The sequence below is a fragment of the Clytia hemisphaerica genome, unplaced genomic scaffold (genome assembly GCF_902728285.1).
Source record: "Clytia hemisphaerica strain Z4C2 unplaced genomic scaffold, Clytia hemisphaerica genome assembly, whole genome shotgun sequence".
Taxonomy (NCBI): domain Eukaryota; kingdom Metazoa; phylum Cnidaria; class Hydrozoa; order Leptothecata; family Clytiidae; genus Clytia; species Clytia hemisphaerica.
In genome coordinates, this window is record NW_027104207.1 from 1,210,151 (window position 1) to 1,216,139 (window position 5,989).

Genomic DNA, 5,989 nt, shown 5'->3' on the forward strand with positions numbered 1-5,989 from the left:
GTTTTAAAATGGAATCAAAGAGATTAGTTATCGTTTGGTCAAACAACAGCATTTCCAGCTTAGCAGCCAGTAAAGCTACTGCTAACGAAGGAACAGAAGTTGGCAAAACTGTTATGAAAGAGTTTCAAAACCAAATATGGAGTGGCGTTATTGAGTCGACTTGGAGTAAGTAAAAGTTATTGTTATTGTTATAAAATTTGGTCTCTTCAAGAAGAAAACCGTTCATGGGGGTTGGAATATCATTTTTTCAGTGATTTACCCCTGGACAATGCATCAAATTTAAACACAAAGATTTACCCCTTGCAATTTCACCCCGTCATTTCGACTTTAAAACGTGGGTCAGTCGGTCGGTTGGTCGAAAATATTTTTTTGTACATACATACCATCTTTGTTGTTCATTGAAGGTACCTGCATTGTGAGCCCCATAATCATCATTCAACATCTTGTTTTTTAGAAAGTGATGCTTCGAGAGCGTGGTCTGCTTCCACGAAGGTCCGAATTATGAAATCGGGTTAAAAAACTGGGAAATCATGGATAAACTGGTTTTTGGGCACGTTCCGCTGGCGCGCCGCGTTGCTATTTCGATTTGAAAACTTGTAAACACTGAGCGCGCAGAGGTTGACAATTAGGAATCCAGAAGTGGCAAAAGGGGTCTCCGACTCTCAGACTCTAACTTCAGAGTAAAAATCAGGGTCGGTCGGATGACGGGAACCAAACAATTTTTAGAGATCCGCCGTATCTTCCACCCCTGATTAACGTTTTTTTTTTCTAATAGAGCCCATTTTAGCACCCGCATAGCATTTAATCTATCCCTATCGAGAAGGTCGCAGCAATCACAAATATCTTTGTTTCATGTCGCCCGACCGACTCTTGAAAATGCAAAACACGCTGTCGGGCCTCCCGCCATCTCAGTTTCAAAACGCCTTTTTCCGGCGCCTCCTTACAGACCAATTTTAAAAACCAAAAATTTTACGACCGTTTCACTTTTTTTAGACATACCATGAGATCAGGTAACTTGCATCAGTGGAGGCTAACAAGCATAGCCCTCAAATAAATGACCTGGCTGGTCATTAAAATACAACTACGCAGCTCAGCTCGCAGCCCTACTTGACCATTTTTGTTTTGATTAAACTTTGTATTTTAATGACCAGCCAGGTCATTTATGTGAGGGCTATGCATGTTAGCCTCCACTGATGCAGGTAACAAGATTCACGGTAACAATTTAACAAGCCTAAGGACGCGAAATGAAGATATTTATTTGTGATTGCCGCCTCGTGCTTTAAAGAACAAAACAAACGCTCATCAAAATCAAAGTGACAGTAAAAAATTGCGACTGCATGAGAATATTTTGGATCTGAAAAAACTTAGTCTCATGGGAATCCATTTTATAATTTCTTGATATACATATTCTCCTGTCTACGAAAAACTTGGCTGCTAAGGTAGGGTAGGGGGAGGGTTGGCCAAATGCTGCCAAAAATCGAATGTGGAATGTCTATGCAATAGCCCCTTGTTTGTAAATTTGTTAGATTTTTTAGTTCATGGTTCATCATACATCGCCACCAACAAAACCTTTTACATCCTTTGAAAGCGCTGAACATCACATCTTTCAAAGATCTGTTTTATCTGCGTTCGAAAGATGATTTTACAGTGTTCGCGCTACAGTTTTTGTTGCATGGTAATATTTTGAAAGCGTCTGGACTAAATTTAGAATTTAGAATTTAGAATTTTCCAACTGACCGACCCATGTTTTCAAAGTTGAAATGACGTGACGTGAAGTGAATATGTTTGTGATTGAAGCCTTATTATCATATAATTGTGTTTGTATTACTATTTAGGTAACGCACGTGAAGCAAACAATCGAGTCAAGGAATTGACAAAAGATGTCCCTCATGTACAGCCGTCGTTACCACCGAAAAGAATTAGTAAAAAGAAGAAAATAACCTTCGAAGATTCTGACGATTCTGAATATTCTGAAATTGAGGAACCCGAGGAACCTGTTCAGAAGAAGAAAGGAAAAACAAAGTCGAAGAAAAAGCCTGCTGAAGATGCCACGCATGAACCAGCCAAAAAGAAAAGAAAGTCAAATCAAGAAAAAGAAATGGAACAAGAGAAATTAAAGGAAAAAGAACGAAATTTCATGGGTGCTTTGGAAGGTATACATTTCAATATGAGTGGAGGAGACGATTCAGAAATTAATAAAACCAAACAGTCAGATGACATTAGCACCAGCTTTAGCTTCAGTACTACTAAAGATCCTGCTGAGACCACTAAACTGAATGATCCAAAGTCTGCGTCAACCCCTCTATCCAATAAGGAATTCACACCCACTACTAAGCTGAACATATCCACTCGTGTTGAAGAACATACTGAGACCACTAAACTGAAGAAACCAAAATCTGTGTCAACCCCTCTATCCAATAAGGAATCCACACCCACTACTAAACTAAACATATCCAAAGATACTCGAGTTGAAGAACATGTTCAAAAAAATACTGAGACTACTAACCTGAAGAATTCAAAATCTGCGTCGACCCCTCTATCCAATAAGGAACCCACACCCACTACCAAGCTGAATATATCCACTCGTGTTGAAGAACATGCTGAGACCACTAAACTGAAGAAACCAAAATCTGTGCCATCCCCTCTATCCAATAAGGAACCCACACCCACTGTATCCAAAAAACAGCCTTCAGATGCTCGTAAACCCAACATGGTCCTTGAAACGTCAACTGGCTCACCCAGCTCCACAAGCTCCTATATATTAGATAGGCATGTTTACCATTTACTTAGTATATTTAGATATTTATAATGTTTGATCTAAAATACAAGAAAGGAAATATATATAATCGTTATACCTACTAAATACTCTCTATCTTCCTCCCCACTGAAAGCCCAACAACAAAAGGTTATAAGGCATAGTACCCATACAATATATACACTACTGTCCATCTGAAAAGATGAGGAGAACATGGTCTCAAGTTTATATACATATATACATGTTTATGTGATGATAGGGTATCCAAGTTCGCCCTATGACGTTCTGACAGTCAAGTGAGTCTCTAAACAGGAAGCCATGAAATATCAACAACACATTGTCAAGCTTCACGTTCCAAGCTGAAACTTTGATGAGCAGGGTATCTTAATAGTTCGCCCTGTGATGACACAATTCGTATCATAAAGTCAAGAAGATGTCAACATGACATACAGATTCTAAGAGATGACGAACAGGGTGTCTTAACAGTTCGCCCTGTGATTATGATGTGTAAACCGTACCATACAGTCCAGGTACCTATTTCAACACATAGTCAATCAAGTGTCCAGGGACTCTCTTATTGCGTTGAGATCGCCTGGGTTGTAGCGTTGAGTGTTGTGCTTGTTGAGCAGAGCGTGTAGGAGTACTGTACGCCGTAACCTTCGAAGGTGAACCATTAGAGGCAAATGGTGTTGATTGAGTAGGCTCTGCTGATTGTTGGATGGCTGACGGTGTTGGTTGGACGTCAGAATGTTGTACTACAATTCGTTGAGTACGTGGTGTTGTAACTTCCCTCATTGGTGGTGCAGGTGATGTTGGACGCTCATCGTTCTTCACTGCCACGAGGGCAGCAGTTTTGTCCAGTCCTGAATATGAGGGGTGATTTGGGAGGACTGGACGCGTTTGTGATGGATATGTAAGTGTGGGAGGTGAAGTATGAGTTTGAGTTGATGGTTGTGGAGTGGGAGGTGATGGGATTTAGAAGGAAGAGTTCTGAGGCATGACAGGGGTGAAGCGCCTCAGAAATTTCCTGTTGCGGAGAGTAACTCTCCCTGATCCATCCACTCTGACAGCATATTGATCGAACTGTCTGACTTCAATGATTGATCCAGTCCTGTCCCATTTGCGCGGATTTGGTCCAACTTGATTCTGGATACGTACATGATCTCCTACCTTCAGTGGTGGTAGGGGGCGGGTCCCGATGGCAAGTCGTTCAGCAGTCTTGAGGTGACGTAGTCGTAGGGCTTCCTCACGCTTCTGGAGGGTGTCTTGCCAAGTGGGATGCGGACGATACTTTCCAGGTAGGATTGGTACTGGTGATCGGATGGGATGGCCAAATGTGCATATAGCAGGTGAGATTTGTGTGTCTGGCTGTGGTGTATTTCTGTAGATGAGCATGGCCTTTTGGAATGCATCAGTGTCGAGGTTCCCACTAGCATCTGTATTGCCGACAATCATGCGTTTGACAGTCTTGACGCCAATTTCAGCACGGCTGTTGCTGTGGGGGAAGGCAGTGGAAGATATGCGTTGACGGACTCCCCATGACTTTAAGAAAGACTCTGTTGATCGGGAGGTGAATTCAAGACCACCATCGGATGCAAGCTCCTCAGGAATGCCATACGTAATGAATGAGCGACGTAAGCAGTTGATCAATCCAGCGCTCCCATCTTTAGCACGGTCCACGATTGGCCAATTGGAGTATCGGTCAACAGATACCAGGTAATACTTTCCCATGTAGTGGAAGAAGTCGGAGCACAGGTACTGGAATGGGTATTCTGGTGTTGGTGGTGTAGTTGGGGGCATGCTTGGCTGAGAAGGCGCCATTACGTCACACTGGCGACATCTAGATCTTCGTTCTTTGATTGAGTTCGTGATACCAGGCCAAAACACCGCAGATTCAGCATGAGCAATCATTGAATTGGTGCCTTGATGTGCTGCGTGGAGATTATCAAGGATAGTGTTGCGAAGGCTGGGTGGGATGACGATCCTGTCTTTGAACATAACGACACCGTCTAGTGTTGATAAGTCCAATCGATATTGGTGATATGGGTGGAGTACTTCCGGAAGTTCGTCTAAATGCTGAACGAAACCAGATTCAATGATTTCTGTGAGTTGAACCATGTCGTTGTCGCTTGAAGTGGCTTCCTTGATCATATCCCAGGTTACTGAATTGCATGTGGTGGTGATAGCAGCGACGGATTGGTTCAGGAGTCCCTCTTCGACTGCGATTGTTGAAGTTGTCTGACCAAATACTTTTGACGGAAGAACTTGATGGGCTTTCGGCGGTAATAGCTCAGTGGAGTAGGTGGAGCACACATCGTCGGGTAGGTGCATCTTGTCGGGTGACCTGAGTCCACTGGGATGTCTGGACATGGTGTCTGAGACGCAATTCTTTCGGCCTGGGATGTAGCACATCTTGAAGCGGTATCGGAGGGTCTTCTCTTTTGGATTTCGTAAGCAACCATTGGAGATTGTATCTAGTGAGCGATCAGAGAAGACACCCAACAAGGGTTTGTGATCGACGGCAACGATGAGATTATCGCAGCCCAAAACAAAGTGTCTGGCTTTGTCGAGTGCATCGGCTACTGCAAGGGCTTCACCTTCAATGGGGGCGTAGCGTGATTCAGCAGCATGAGTGAACCGACTACCGACGAGTACTATCTTCCAACCAGTGTTACAACAGAAAGGCTTGATTTCAGGGCAGTCGCAATGCTTTTGGAACAGCCAGTAACCAATGCCGGATTTCGACCAATCGGTGGCAAGGCACGTTGGTTTTCGTTTGTCGAATATACAGACACCTTTTTCAATCTCTACCACGATTTGGCGTTTGGATTCATCGAAGATCGTTTGCAGTCCTTCATTCCACTGGAACTTCATCGTTGGTTTCAGTAGGGAACGGAAGGGTTCCATGAACGATGTCATACTGAAGACATATGTGACTTGATTCACAAGACCAAACCATGAACGTACATCAGTGAGATTCTTTGGTGTCGGGAAGTCCATGATGGCTTTGATGATTTTCTCGTTTGGACGGACAGAGGTAGGCGTGATTTCAAAGCCGGCAAACTCGACTGTGTCGGCACCAAATGTAAATTTATCAGGGTTCAATATGATACCATTACGAGCGCAAAGGTCAAGCCACTGTGCAGTTTGATGAAAGCTCCCTTCCAAGGTATCTGCCCATAGTAGAGAATCATCAACAACTTTGATTTTGTTTGGGAAGTCACTGGCTATTTC